Here is a 16,973-nt window from a genome sequence, read left to right as displayed (position 1 = left end):
CGAATATCAAATTTTCGAACGTGTAGGAATACAATATCCTCCCCGTAGCCTATGCGTTTGCCCATATGTATTACGTGCTTATGTAGCACACACATGATATGAGTATACAGCGTGCAACAAAGATGGTGTTCTACGAGACAGATATAAATTGGGGACAATTTTCTCTGTGACTGTACCATCCAACTGCTTTAGTTGCGCCTCGAAACAAGAAGATTCGAAAGTTACTGGAAAGACAAGGTGAAGATCTACATAATAACAAAGGAATATGTAATTGGGTTAATGTTAATAGTAATGTTCTTGTCTGAAAGGAAAGATAAAATAAAGAATAAAGTATATGTATTGACTACTATGAACGATAAGAATACATAAATTTTTTATTATTTCTTTAGTACCATTTTCTATAATGTACGTCGATAGAAAATTAAAAAATTCCAAGTTATATTATAATTATAAGGCTGAACAACAAAAAAGACTGAAATTTTGTAGACTAACAAAACTTTGTGTTTTAAAATTGCATTAAAATATGCAAAACACGATTGTGTACCTTCTGTATAACGTCTCACTATTCGATTGATGCGAAGAAGACCTTTCTTATTTAAAGTGACTCTTTGGATAAACAGATCTTTCAAGTCGATGTTAAAAAGTTGCGTTCTGGTACACGGAAGAAATTAATGATTTTACGATTGAATCGTAATATGAATGATACTTTGTTTAAATACGTAGAATTTTTTAGGTAGACAGATGTTTTTAATCGCTCTATTTATATTAATTCTTTTTCGCCGTATCTTTTTATTATCCTTGATGTGAAATTACTCGTTAACAAAACGTTGTCCAACGTTAAACGTTGTCCAATATAACAATAAATTATCATAATACTTTATCTTCGCCAAATTAAGAAGTTAATCTACATTCATTCTTCATCCTTTGTTAATATGTATTTAAACTAAATATTACTCGTAATTCTGGAACATCGTGTACATTTCCGAACAGAAGACTAAAACGATGTAAAATACTAGGTACATAAGGTAGAGAAAAGAAAAGAGAGGAAAATACAGAGATGGAGAGCATGAAAAGAAGAGGAAATATGACGGTGCGTTGGATTTATTCAGGAAAACGGTTGATCGTGAAAACGAAAGAAAATTCTCAATCATTGTTAGGAAAAGATACGGTCGAGAAATTTTTAACGCCTTTCCAAAACGGCGTCTCCTAGACCCAAGTTACCGAGAAGTAATACCATTTACGATTAAGTAAACGCAGCGATCGGTTCTGCAATTTATGGTGGTGCTACTCGCGATCTCAATTTCTCCAAGAAGCCCTTTGATCGCGGGTAATTCGATCGTCTAGGAAAAATATTTCCTTGTAATTTAAGTGGTGCCGTTGCCGGTGCTCGTTGCTCTATCGTATAAATCAATCGGCACTCTCTTAATTTTTATTAATTGATTGCTTCCTTTTACCGTGAATCCATCCGAGATAATGAAATTGATGTTACGGAATTACTAAGAAAAGAAAAAATTATGCTGTTGTTGATTGATCGAGTTCGCAAATAAGTACACGCGAATTTATTTGGTAATATTTTGATGAATTTTTGCTCGAATATCTTTTCAGGTCCTTTTAACAAAGTTTTTAGGTTTGTCATGTTTTTTTTTCATTTTTATTTTTAGTAGGAGATACAGGATAAAGTAAAACATGTAGTTTCATAAATATCTTGTCAAAATATCGTAAGAGAAATGCGGAGAAACGCAGAAAACAATGCATCAATTTTTTATTTGATACCGCGACGATAATTCCATTTCGAAGTACAAAATTGTCTGTGGTTAATGAAAAATTGGTTTTTATCGTGTTATGTACTTCTTATCGATTTTCTTTTATTTCGGTGAATGTATTTGGAATTTTTTATCGCACAAATGACATGAATTAGTTCCTGTTGAGTTAAAAGGGTTCAAGAATTGAAAAAATTTGGAAAGAAAAGTCAAGTAAAAAAATCTTCAATAGTATCTTTTCTATAGAAAAAATTCTTCCATAAACCAGTCTGTATTTCCGTCATAAAATTTTAATAAAACATTTACGACATGAATGTTTATATAATACGGAGCTGTTACTTTCGTTTGCAATCTATTTTGACACAATTTGATAATAAAGATGTAGGAAAATTTGTATAATAAAAGTAAAATATATATAATTATGTAAAAAAGTGCTCTGCTCGTAACCCGTAAACATAAATTGAAAGCGATCGTAAAATTCACTTTGTTATGTTTCATGATAGGCTACGGCTAAGCACAAGTAGCAAGAGAGTTTCACTGGAGCAAATTGCATTAATTTCATTCGCCGCTGCAATTGCAATTGCTTTCTAGGTTTCGTTATTTTGCATTCTCGGCCACGGCTTGTAATAATTTTACTTGGAACTACACCTAGAATATACTGTTGCTTTTATAACGAGAAACAGGAAAATTGGAAGAATGAATCATGCAATAGGAAATACGCTAACAGAAACGCAAGATAGAATCGAGCGAACGGACGAACAGAAGCAATGCGAAACTAGTTAGAAATTGCGACGAATTTTGTCGTAGAAGTTCTTATTTTTTTACACGCAGAATAGTTACATTTTTTCTCCTTCAAACTTCTTCGCCATTGTCGTTCCAATTTTAATGCGACTCATAAAATTTGGTGTCAGTTTTATTCACTCTAATGTTGTATAATTGATATTTTGTTTCGTATTTTATTCCTCTCAGTTCTTTGTATTAAGTATTTTACAAAGTGTTGTAAAAGCTGTTTTATTATTTGTGAACGAGATGAACAATCTTACGCGTGAATATATAGAAGTTTTAACTTCTAATAGAAGATTTCGTAAATTTAACTGATTATGTTTCTATTAGATTGATTTTTTTATTGTTTTATTAATTTGATATCACTGAGAAAATGTCGAGAATATTAGGAATACTTAAAATCATAGAATTATGAATCTACATAAATATCGTGTTCAATGTATTAAGTTTTATATCTTATAGATAACTTCGTAGAGTCAAAAATTATAAATATTATAAATATCCAACTAAACAAACACACCTGCTCGTAATCTTATCGTTCATAAAAATTCTTCAACTTTCATATCTCTACCAAAGCCTAGTACTTAATCCAAACTGTGTATACACAACGCACCATAATTCTGTGCGTTGAATAAACTCTGCACAAAAAACTTTGCACACGGCGAAGGATTGCTTCATAGACCGAAGAACAGCTCGTCTGAGTGACACTGTAGGTACCTGCATGATTTCAGGTCGTCTTATCGAACCGTCTAGCCCCGTATCTTCTTTCCTCACTTGTCCAAGTCGTCTCGTCTGCCCGTATAACCAGATACACTGTATAAATTACGGGACTGTCAGCATGGCGTGAAAAGAGTTTCCATAACGCCTTTGATTCTCCTACATCTATTAACGAGCTAATCGCTCGTTCCTTCTTTAACGACGTGGAGGCTAAGTGGAAAATCGTGAGATCCTTCAAAGAAGATATTTCGTCTCGTCGAACGTTTAATCAGATGTCCTTAGAACTGTGCAATTTCTTAAGGCATTTCTTCAGCTTTAATTGACCGTGTGAGTAGATGCGTCCGCACGTTTCACGCGAGTAACCACGAAAAAAAAAAAAAATCATTCGCGAATATCAAAGGTGAAAAGTGTGAAAATTTTATTTTTATAGATGATGGATACAGGGAGGAAGTTTTATAGGTGTTGGGCGCGATAGGTATTTTATGAATATTACCCAGGCAACGATAGGAGAATGAAAAAATATTTTTATGAATACAGAATTTCCGTTTTACAGAAATGATATTGAAAGCACGGAGGATGTGGAAACGGAAATATCGAAGTGGTTTTCATTGAATTAGTTTTTAATGACGCGTCAAGGATAGAATTATTAGTAAGAATTATTAGCTTGTATTAAATGCAGGAAGCTGGGATAAATTGATACAGGGACGAATTGATAGATTTTTTCATCGTTACGTATATGTAAATCAAGTATAAAGAAATACTTGTTTAAATTATCGGCGCTAAAGTAAAACATGAAAGAAGTCGAATTTCTATCATTGTATCAATGGCATCGGAATGAAAGAAATATGAAAGCTACATTTATATGTATAATAAGAAGAAAAACATATATATGTTTTACAAAATAGAATCATTTAAATTCACAAAAATATAATGTTGGAAATCTACACAATTTTTATGAAAAATCGCATGTTAGACATTTTGGTTGCTTCTCTTTTATCGTAGAAAAAATATTTTAGTATTATATCACAATGGATTATTTTCTCTCTTTGGCTTAATCAAATTGATATAATCGTTTTTGGTGTTGTTTAGGAATGGCAGAGACCTAGTTTGAAAACTTTTTGATGTAAGAAAGCTTTCGCTTTTAATAATGTCCCAAACGTTCAAGCGTAACTTTTTTTTCACGCGATTCAGAATAAGCGACATTTTTTTCTTTCTTTTTCCTGTTCAGCTATAAGAGCAGAAGGATTGCGGAGGATGTTTTGCCAAAGTAAAGATGGATCTGCTAATGGAACTTTTGTTATCAGTAGATTCAAGAGAACCGGCTTTCTTCAGCAAAAAGAGCGAACGCCTGAAGGAAAAAAAAATTCCTTTTAAGCTTCTTCCAGAGGTGGAACCAGATTTTGCGATTCCTGCATTCATTTCGATGAAAAAGATCGCGCGCTAGCTTTCGTCTCTTCCTTTTTTTCATTTAATTACCATTCAGATTTGTAAATGGCGCATTAAGGTGTTAAGATATATTAAAGGATTCAATTATGGTGGAATGATTAATCAAAATGTTAAATGGTATCTATGATAAAAATGGCACTTTTATGTAGCATAATCATATCGTAAATATGATAAAGAGATTTTAAGTCTACGTTAATAATCTACTTCAAGTAGAGCAAATAAGTCGATGAATTCAAGTTCTGGAAAAAAGCAATCTAACAGAAAATAAGTGTTCAAGAAAACATGTAGATAACCGTGAGAATGAAAGAATTATGCACGCGGAAGTACATATGTTGCTTGGAAAATATTTATGTATATTTATTTATGTATAGTTGAAACAAATCTCCATTATGATTTAAAATACTTAACAACAATAATAAAACAATATTACAGATTTATATAAAGTTATGATATATATCAGTGACAGAAAACCAAAGAAGTTATTTAAAAAAGCCACACGATTTTACGATTCCTTTCGGTTTTTAAACTAATTTACTTCCAACACCTTTCATGAAACACATTCAAAGTACGATGAGAATAAACTATTAGAATATATGTACAGAGGTTCGAAAAATGACTCAATTAGTACTAACAGGAAGCAGCGAAGCATAACCTACTAAACTCGAACAGCAATAATTTCTCAAACTCGAAGGAAATTTAGGATTGCTATTTCCTCGAAACGAAAACTTTTAATATCGTACGTACATTACGTGGGATAGTTTATTCGTTTTAATTTACATTTGATAATCCATTTAATGGTAATAACGTCAGAGATCCTCGTATCGACTCGATCGTTTCTACGGTGATTACGGTCGCTCTAATACTCTTGAGCAACGATAGCCAAGCAATTCGACTTCGCTCGTTTACTCGATGCGGAAGACCAAGGAAGCGGAACCGGAAGCGACTATCGTTCGGATAAAAAGGCGAATCACGCTAATTAAGCTTTCATTAATGAGGGAACTGCTGACTGGAGCACATAGCAGGGGACGTTTTCTAAGGAATAGGTTGTCGAAGGTACAGAAAAGGCTCATCGTGTGCTGTTTTGTACAACAAGCTTTTAGTAGTTACCGTACACGTTAATTTACATTTTAGATACTATGTCGCAGAATTATTTCATCAACGATTTACTTCATGCTTTGAATAAGTCTGCATAAAGATGACTACTTTGTGAACAAATGCAATTGCAGCAAATGAAATGGTTTTAGTTTGTTTTTTAAACGGAGAGTAATGATTTTTGATTCTATTAATTAAATGATATCTTCGTGTATACGGTGATATATGAAAATCGAAATAAATCAGATGTATCTTTTTTGCGTTTATCCGTAAATGTGGAAAGCGGTATTTTAATAAATGTGAGACATAATATATATAATAACGAATAATGAAAATTACAATAATTAATAATTTTTGTGAGGAAAAATAAATCTATCCGTTCGAGGAAATAATAACAGCCATTTTGTTAGATAATATTCCCAAAAGCATCAGAAATCTTCGCTGAACGTGGTTCAACGCCTTGCGTCCCCATTCTGCCCATTGTAATTTTTATTCATTTCACGATCTAATTAAGGCAAGGATTTTATCCGCGTGAAAATGCGAGAAAGTATGATAAAACCAGTCGCGAAATTCAAGTTAAAGGTCTTCAGGAACAAAGAGTGAATCATACGATTAATAGAAGTTTAATTTACAATTTAGCAGGCGAGACTGTTCTCACGTCACGTGATAGTTATCTCATAATAATAAGATTATCGTTTAAGGATCTGTTATGATCTCAAATGGATTTGCAATCATCTCCGATGTTTCTTCTATAGAGTGTTAAAAAAATGGCTAATATTTATATAATGTGATCCTAGGTATCAAGATAACGAAGACAGCTCCTATATAGAAATTTATTTGAAGTTTATTTTTCAAGTTACAAGCAATTTAATTTTACGTTGGTGGTATAGTGACAATTGCGACGAATACTAAGATTGAAAGCAAATATAAACGAAAGATGAAACGTAATCTTGTTATAAATAGAAGTAAGATCTTTACTGTAACATTGAATGTATAAATTCTTTATTTGTGAAAGATTCTAGAATTTCTATTTAGATTTGTAATAAATATAGGATTTCAAATGAGATAATAATTTCGAAAGGTTTTAATAATATTTTAATAATCTTACCTCGCTTTCTACGAAGTGTCCTAATATTTATGTATGTTTACATACAGAAAGTGTTGAAGAAATCGTATCTGTGGTATAAAATAAAATTGCTTATAACTTGAAAAATACTCTACAAAACTCTATTTTACACGCGAATTCTTTTCGCTGTTTTAATTTCTAGAATTACAAAGGCGTGATAAACATCTTCTAGATTTTTTAACACTCTGTATGCAGTAAATATATACGAATTTAATAAATATTAATAGTTTCCGCGATAGCAGACAGAGATACGCTAAACTTCTAATAGATTCGTTAAAAGTGTTCCTTCACGGAAAATCTAATTAATTTCTTTGTTCTCACGCGTCTTATCTGTCGACGACTCATTGAGAGTCATTGGAATCCTTTGGCTTTCTCAGACGCTGAAAAGAGTTGAAAAAAGGAAGATATGCATATTACCTAACGCTAATTTCACGAGAGAGGGACCGTGTACGAGTCCTCATGCCTTGATTGCCCCGACACGAACAAACTCGTAATCAGAAGCGTGATTGCGATAATATTTGCCCTGTGCGATATTCTAACACCAGCGCAATGTGCGGTCTTGTGCATATCTACGCTATCTATTTGGATAAAGCGCATCGGGAAGATGCGTTTCATGCTACTTTTCCAAGCGATTCTCTTTAATCTAAATACTGCTTTTAGCAACGAAATTCATAGATCTTCACACGCGATGAAAGTGTTACTGGAGGAATTGAAATGGCAAATGATGCTACCTAAGTGACAGAAAAATATAAGTGAAATGTAAAATGAAGGTAGAAAATGTAGATAAAATGAAATTTTTAGTAAGAAAGGATATAAATTCCATGTGAATTACGGTAGAAAAAATTGCAAGCGCTGGAATAATTTATTTCAATTCCTAGGATTATTACGAGATAAAGTTAAAATCAAAAGTGTCAACTTAAGAATATACATTTTCTGTTAATACTAGAAACCTTCTAGCAACCTGTATCATCTACCTACCAAAATTTCAAACGTTAAAATATATTACGAAAGATGAATATTGAAATAAAGAAGAAAAATATATTATATAAGATGAATATAAGTGTGATCAATTAATATTAAAAATACGTTCGAGTTCAAATAATAGTTTAATTGAATAATAAAGTAAAAATATAAACACGCATTGAAATAATCCGTATTATCTCACGACTACAATAATCGTGGAGATTCCTGGGAAAAGGTTCAATTTTTGGTCAAATAGTTGAATTATAAAAGTGACTTGAAAAGTAACTTGAAATGCAATCCGACATTATAACAGGAGAAATAGCAGTTCAATCAATGACAATATTGGTATCAGAATTTGGGGAATATCAAATGGAAACTGCGGCAAAAGTAGCGCATTAAACGAGCACGAAATTGAAGCACGCGAGCTGAAAATAGAAAGGGAACGCGTACCCGCACGGGATATGAGGAGCATTATGTGGATTGACACGAATTATCAGAACTAGTTGAGGAGTAATGAATCTTCTATCCATGATAGAGGTCTACTAGTTTCAACAAGTATATATTTGCATTCTAAAATAGAGGCCGTATAGTCAGTCGTTTATCGATGCAAAACGTATCAAGATAAACCGGAGGATACGTTGTTTCTGACGAAAACCTTTGTGTTTCCTCCGATTCGTAATTTATCAACTACTATACACACTTAGAACTATCAGTTAATAATACAAGAGATATATAAAGTTTCTGAATAAGATTCCTACTCGTAGCTTGGTAGTTCTATTTTTATTTAGGAGGAGAGGATTTAATTTGCGGTTGTATCTTTGCCTTATTCTCGTTGAAGAATTACCTTTGACTTTTATAAAACTACGCCTGCTTTTTAAATGTCTTCTTTGTTGACTTTTCAAACATATCCTCCAGCTCGTTGTGTTGTCCTTTTTACTCTCGTTCTAAGTTTGCCTTTACTCTAATGTTCTTTAATTAATTAATTAGTTGCCATTAAGTACTTAGTTTATTGTTCAATGATTTAATGATACATTTGTTTGTTGATTCAATCGGTTCTTTATTTTTATGTTTGTTTTTAAGTAAATTTCATATAAGGAAATTATAATCGAATAACAACATCATTCTGTACAATGATAAAAAATATAAACTGTACTAAGTCTCATAACTACTGGGATTAATTAGTAGTCTCATACAGCTCATAATAAATAAAGTGATGTTTAGAAATAATAATTAAGAATTACGTGTATGAAGTGCAATACTTCTAATCATTCAGCCAGTTTCTTCACGGTCTTTTTCTAGAGTCTTTCTTTAGAGTCTAATCTTCCAAATGAAATTTAATAATTTCCTAATAATTAATCAAATTTACTGTGGTTTTCTCTCGATATCCTAATAGTCATGAACGGAGCTGTATACAGTATAATCTTCTGAAGAGTTGAATTAAAAGTAAACAACGCTAAATTTTCTTTTATCTCTTCACGAGCGCAGATAAATTGCAATATAAACGTTTCGTTCAACAAGCTGCTCTGTTAGTTATTGCGATGTAAAGCAGGTAGGGATGCTTGCTGTTTAGACGAAATACTAGTAATTTAAAACGAAAAGCGCGGACAACCGCTCGAATCTATTCGCTCGCGTTTGTAAGTTACGGTGCATGCATAATTGCGATTTCATTTGCACCGAACAGGACATTCTTAATGTCTTTTAATGAAATGTGGCCTGGAAGAATTTCATTTCGTTCGTATCTCGGCCTTGAGGCGACCGTAAGACTTGTGTCTGAAATAATTGAGCCGTTGGAAATAGGAACGTCCATTCACTTCCCGCTAGTTTCTTCGTATTAAAGAATGCTTTTTTCCTCTCTTTTTTTTTAACAGGATGCGGAAGTAGAACGTAATCTTGCGAGGCAAATAATTTCTATCGAATTGCAGAGGAATTAAGAAAATTTAATGTACTTATAGTCAATGATTTATTTTAGCTATTTGTTTTTTAAAGGAATGATTATCTAGCTTTGGATGATTTTACGGATGAACATTTAGCTTTTTAATATTTACTTGTTTAAGAGTTTTCGTTATTTTCTCTTAATTCTTTTTCACGTGATCATAATAGCACTAATTATAATTGTATTATACAAGAAAATAAAATAATCAAAAAAGAACTCAGAGATAGTTCAAAAATAAAATTTACTAACAAAACAGGAAAGAATTGAAGTTTATCGAATAGGAAAAGATAAACGAATTAAATGAAAATCAAATTTTCTGAAAACACTCCATCAGTTTCCGTGATAGCGCTCATAAATGTACGATAGCATGTTGTTCGACCCTGTTTCTTGTACAATTCCATTTCTAAGTTAAATAACAGGTTGCATGTAATCAGTACATACAAGACTATCACATCTCAATTATCTAGGATGGTACTTAAGATAGTGTTCATAAATATGAAAACTGAGATCAGACAATAGCTTGTACGGTCTAGGATGTATCTCCTTTGATAAATCGAAAGCAGAACAACCTTGAACGTAACTTTTGATAGCGGAAGACGCAGCACACCCGCGTTTAATCACTTTTTTAATTGCTTCTTGGCGCGACTAAGATCGGCGACGGTGAATCGACGAGGACAGGAGCTGGTCGAAACACGTATATATCTTTCTGCTTTTTTACTTTTTGTTCGCATGCTCACGAGGAAGGGATGAAACGGGAAAAGCAAACAGCGTCGTGGAAAGCTTTTACGTATCTCATTTTTCCCCTCCGCCGCTTTAATCGACGATGGACCCTTTTGCTGGAAGTTTTATTTGCAGTAGAAAATTTACTCGTTTCCGTACGACGACGATGGAGCATGCGCCCGACCTTCTGCAGTGACAGCAGAATCTCACCCTTTGGCCCTTCTCTTCTCTCTCCTTCGCTTTTGCCTTGTTTTTTTGTTTCGTTTTATTTTTTCCACATATTTTTTACCCTTTTTCTCTGGAAGCAGTGCGTCGAACAACCGCCACGAGTCGAGCACTACTCAAACTTCACTTCTATGTACGTGAGTTATTAAATTTTACCGGAACAGGGGAGGCCAGGCGGCCTTGCCCTTCGAAATTAATATTTCATCTGTTTCCGAACGGATGTCCTTCGCGCAACGCGTTAACGTCGCTGAACTGTCTTGCCGTTAGTTTTCTCGAATGATTCATTTCAATGTATGCGTGGAAAACAGTTAGATATATGTGAAGGTTGATGAAAGATAGGGGTGTTAATACTTCGGAGAAAAATTAAAAGGATCAAGTTTAAAAACGTTTTTTATAATACCGAATTTTATAAAATTGTAGTAACTTGCAATTGATGAACTACGATGAGATCAATAAAAATATCAATTTGGGATTGGGATCAAGTTATACGTATAAAAAAAGTTAAAATATATGCAGCTTGATGAACGTTTGGCAGTGTGAATTTTGAAAGAAAACTAACAGGTGAAGGTATCAAGAATCAAGTATTAGATTAAGTTGTAACAAGTTATAATAATTAACTAACTACATCGGAACGCGTTATTCTCACTATCCATTATCTCAAATCGATGCAACAATCTCGTATTAATTCACTCTCCAATTATAAACCCCATAATTTCCTTACATAAGTATTCATAATACATATACACTACCACTCGATCTTCCCACATTAAAACTTGTTACAATTCTTGTTATTCTCAATCATCATCAAAACATCAAATTAATTCAAAACATCAAAAAGCACCTTGCACATATCTTACACACCAAAAATGAACTAATTACTGTCAACACAATTTTAAAATTGGAGCCTAATAAGAATTTCGAACGTTAGTACCGAGAAACGCCGGCAGAGTGCGCAGGTATCGCGACTGTGGCGCGGTGAGCGGCAGCGCGGGAGTGGCAGTATAGTTTCGGACGCCGTGACGCGTGCTTCGGGGATGAAAATTAGTAGTCGGTTTGTTGACGATACACGATCGATGTGTGTCTTCGCTGTTCGTGTCATGCATTGGTACGATCTACGAACGGCCACACGTGTATATCCGATGAATATCTGGGTGATTTGCGCGCGACCTGTTCGTCGGTAGTCGCGGTTTGTTGACTCGATAACGTGGTCCCTCGGTGTATTTGTTTTCCCCGTGGAGAAGTGCAATCATCTGTGGATTACCCCGAGCAGCTGCAACGGACAGGTTATTTGGCCGGTCGGACAAGGCCTCGTGTGCATCCACGATCCGTGAACTAGGCTGATCGATCGACGTGTTTCAGATTATATTTACCTCCGGCGATGCCAGAGAGAGGGAAGAGACGCGTGAGAGACGAACCTCGTGATTTTACGATGATTAACCCTTACGTGAGCCTCGTTTCTGCGCACCGAAACGCGCTCCAACTTTGAATCCGACTAATTATGCGCCATTTACAGAGGACGCTGCGCGACATCGCGCCAATTCACACCGTAGTAAAGATATAAGATTCGAGATACAGCGTCTTAGGAAAGTAGTCACGCACTTATCGTAGAAAATGTTTGTATATGTGTCGTGTGTGGTATGTAGGAAGAAAATGTTGAAATTTCAGTAGCACTGTGTACATTGGTACGAATAGACCAGATTTTTATACGTTAATGGAAAATTTGAAGATGTGTGGAATACATATAATATGTATGCAAAAATAAGTAAAATATGCAAAGTATAATATTTGTTGTAATGTTTAGTAGGTAAAACGGTTCTCTGCTTAGTTTCAACTTTTTTAATGTTACACTCGCAAAATATGAATTTACATAAATATTCGCAGCCTGTTCGCAAAATTCGTAGCAAAAGTTAAGAAAGATTTAACTGAAAAGACTAAGTAATATAAGTCTGTAAAATAAATTACTAGATGTAAGTTCATGAGAATACCTTGACAAATTTTCCATTTTTTCCGGTAACGAATTTCTTCAAATAGCAGCTTTTATGGGCTATTCAGAATATTTAATTTCTTACTTGTATCTTCCGAATACATGAAACGAACATGAAATATATATTCAGATAGTGAAATGTAAATATATTTTTTTTATAACACATACGATATAACTATATAAATTTTCCATGGTAAGTGTTCAAATGCCTTGCCAAGCCGCTGTACGTGTAACACTTGAAAGTGATCGAGAAACGAGGTCGGTGTCTGTTTATAGCGGGATGCTTGAACGATGAACAGTGATTAATCGCATAAGGGTTAATGTGATATTGTTTACTTGAAATGAATATTTTTGTCACGTGTGTTATAAGCATCTTTTTGGTTGCTTCAATATTGCATAATCGTTTAGATGGTTCTGGTTAATAGGTACACATATGTTAGGAAACTGAAAAGTTCTTACGTTGATCTTTTTTATTGAACTGTTTCGCTTTATGTGGCCTCTGCTACTTTATGAAAGTGTTATTGTTATATCAGGTCGAAAATTAAATAGACGAAAACGGAGCGTAATAAATCGATCACTGATAATTCTAATGCTTCTTTATACTATTTATAAATCTATCTTTCTTTGCTTTAAAAAGCCGTATGTCCAATAATATTCTTGTTTTAAAAAGAAGCAAAGATAGAATCGAGGTAGGTTAAGAAAGAAACTTATTCGATAATGAGGTTAAAATTTTCTCTATTATCTGTCCATCAACTGTAGAGTCTCTTTTATTGCTCGAGATAAGATCGTTGTATCTCCAGCAACGAGCTAACGTCGAATAAAAATGATGATTCATCGTAAAACATTGAAAATTAGTTAGGAAGTTACATAGTCAATTACAGGAAATGCTATTCGCGTCAAACTAATAATAATTTTGTTCTTTCCAAAGGAATTTTGAAGTATTTCTAAATACGGCAGATCGTATCGAGAATGTTGAATTTTATCTTGCAACGTGTTCTTGCGTTAATTTAGTAACCTAATTAAATACGCGTATCTAATCAACCCCTTATTATCGCGAATATCGAAGATAAATTTGCCACCATTTTTACCGTGAATCAGTCGTTCTCCCTCGTTGTTACGCAATATATCGGCGTTTTATAATATCCATATCCTCTTCCTTGAAGTAATAGACGACTATCGGTGATATTAACATTGTACTTGTAGGTTGAAAGTATCGTCTAATTTATTAGTAGCAATCTAACAATTATTTCTGATTAAGGCTTGAATAAATATTATCGATTTCAATGATTTACAATATTAAAGAAAAATTTTAAAAGTTTTTTTTAGTCAGTTTTTAACATAACGTAATTTCGGTCAAGTTTATTTTTATTACATTTTATTATAGAAAAGGTAATATTAAAAAATATAAAACTTTAGAGGTCTAATATCGGTAACCTTATCGTTTTATGTTAATTACCTCATAAATAAAAACTGAACCCTTAATTTTTTGTTGTACTTAGTTTTATAACATATTATCTCTAGAGATATTATTCAAAAAGACAGACTCTTGAATTTCCCCTATTAAATCTAACTTTATTTACTAAATCTCTAAAAACACTGTCACGAAAGCATTCGAATAAAATTTTCAAACTGTTTCTTCAATTTGTCTTAAATGATCGACATGTAAATATTTTTTCTACATGGTGATCTTCTGATTTTTCAGACTTCGAATATAGAAGTTGTAATTTCGATATGATCAGAAATTCTCCCATTTTTCATATAATATTTTCTTAATATTAAATATTTGTAACTCTTGCCGTATCATTGTTGATTTTTACAAACGATTTGATGAAAATCGTGGAAAGGGAGAATTACGATAAATTACCTGGCATCGTATAATTCGTTTTCTGATAATCAGCGAGTTTCATAGAATTTAGATCCTTTGACGATGCACGATTTTATCGATATACATTACGCGCGCGTATAAACGACGAAATAATTTAAATCGAAGAGATACGGGTTCGGTGGATACAATTAATTGTTTCGTAATTAATCGCCTGATGAGAAATTCCATCTCGTGATATTTGAAAACAAATGTCGGATTAAAACTGCGAGATCGGAGAAAGATTAAAATTTCTTCGCGAGAATAATTCTGCAATGATAAACCAGGCAGTTGTCTGAAATTATGTGGAATATGAATACGTAAAGTGGATTAACTAAAAAATTTAACAGTATCATTTCGTTCAATTTAATTTTAATCATCTTTCCGCTTCTTGAGGATTATTGGCATATATAGTGCAGAAATCTTTTAAACCATCTGACGATAAGTTACTGATATTATAATGACAATTGAGAATATTTCAATTCCTTAAATCATCAACTTTTTTTAGAAATTCCGTGATAGATAGAGCTCCAATCTAAGTGTAACAGGAAATTTATGGGATCATTTAGATTGAGTCAGAAGAGGAAGGGGAACAAGAAAAATAAGAGTAATCTGCTGTGTGAGAAATTGAATAGAGAATAGCAGAATCTACAATAATTATTAATGCTTGGATTTAATGTTTCTCAAGAAGTAGGTAACGACGAATCTATTAATTCATCAAAGCAAAACATTTTCAGTTTATGTGTGATTTTATACTTTTGCACATCGTCATACTTGAACGTGTCTAATTTCAATTTTTATTCAATTCAAATATGGTTTCTAAAAATATATATCTACGAGAGGCATATTATTTTTCTTAAACTTAAAATAACAAACACCAATATAAATAGTAAATATCTTTTCTAGTCCTAATAAATTCATGTTTCAATACTTTGCATCTCTTCAAATATTTAATCGTAATATTGCAACTGTTCTGTTCTGTTTCTCTACATTTTGACAAAAGATTTAGCGAAACAAAGAAAGAAAATAAACGGGCAATATGTTAGAACAAATATTATTCGCAATGAAGATTTTGATGATCTTTGACAAAAATATTGTACAATTTCAGATGTGAAGCAGCCATACCTTTTATAACAACCAGTGTCTTAATCCATTAAAAATTGTAATATATCGTAGACGCTATAAAATACTGCATTATTTCGTCGATGCTTTATGAAAATCTATCAATTTAAACGAAACAGCCTTGGTCGTTCATTTCAAAAACTTTATCGAAGTTTCCCGCTGTCGCCACACTTTATCCGCAATAAAAATGTTCATAAGCTGGTGCTGAACTTCCTAGTCACGCCCTGTTTTATTAATCGCCGATACAACTAACATCGTATCATCATGTATAGTCGTTTTCTTTTCCACAGAACACAATAGAGCGTGGATTCAGAAAAGGTTAATGTATTCGAAATAATTTTTGACGCGTCCTAAAACTCTACTGTTCTCTCTTTCACCCTTCTCTATTCTTCTTGCTTTCTCTTCTTCCTTTTTCTTTCTTTTTTTTTTGCGAACGATTTTAACATTAAACGAAATTCTCACGGGACTCCGAACAGCCCAACAAAGAGATGTAAATTACGATCTCGGTCGGCTGTATCTTTTCCTCCTTTTTTTCGTGTTTGCTCTGGCTAGAAAAATATGTATGTCAACAGGAACTTCCCGCGGTGTGCACAGTGCACTTGCACTTTTGAGCACGCGTTCGTGATCCTTGACCTAATTGACATTGTTCTGCCACGTGATGCTGCACCAGCGATTCATTCGAATTCGAATCTGACAGCAACCACCGCTCTGTGATTGCATTTCAATTTGAAATTCGCCGAAATTCCCGCGAATATGCGATCCGATGTTCAAAATCATTGCTAACGAGAACCGATGGTCTGCATTGAAAATGAGGAAATTGGAAATTTTCGGAAGGTTATTTGGTTATCGTAAAAATTCTACATTTTTCGTGTTTAAAGATTTTAAAGGGTTTATTTTAAATTTTGCCTGAAATTCTAGAAATATTTCATCGATGAAAAATTTTGAATTCAACACGTTACGCGTATGTAAACTTGTTTGATCGTAGGATATTTTGAGGCGAAGGATTTATTTTAAAATTGCTGCATTTATTATTTATTATACTTCAAATTGTTGACATAATGTCGAGCTGAATGTTTCTTTGGCTTATAAATAGTTCCGGAACGAACTAAATTCTATTTTTATGACTAACGTTTAACAAACCGTTAATAAAGATTGTAATTTCTAACATTAGCACGAGTTTTGCCTCGCGATAGAACTGCAGCACAGAAATTTCTTTCTTTATTAGCTTCGATCGTAAAACA

General features: G+C 33.2%; 1 protein-coding gene across 8 annotated transcripts in view; it reads left to right on the top strand.

The window, feature by feature from the left end:
• The window catches only part of LOC122567103 (rap guanine nucleotide exchange factor 2-like), a 254,187-nt gene that overhangs the window by 111,980 nt on the left and 125,234 nt on the right, over window positions 1-16,973 (top strand). For 4 of the 8 annotated variants that reach the window (XM_043725312.1, XM_043725310.1, XM_043725317.1 and 1 more), the window contains exon 1: window positions 11,788-12,048. The exons of 2 other annotated variants lie outside the window; for them this stretch is intronic. The gene's annotated coding sequence lies outside the window, so the exon portion shown is untranslated. Of the gene's footprint in view, window positions 1-11,786; window positions 12,049-16,973 lie in introns of those variants that run through there. 2 more of the 8 variants (XM_043725309.1, XM_043725313.1) reach the window with 1 other exon arrangement.

The sequence above is a fragment of the Bombus pyrosoma genome, linkage group LG4 (genome assembly GCF_014825855.1).
Source record: "Bombus pyrosoma isolate SC7728 linkage group LG4, ASM1482585v1, whole genome shotgun sequence".
NCBI lineage: Eukaryota > Metazoa > Arthropoda > Insecta > Hymenoptera > Apidae > Bombus > Bombus pyrosoma.
This window is presented reverse-complemented; position numbering and strand designations above follow the sequence as displayed.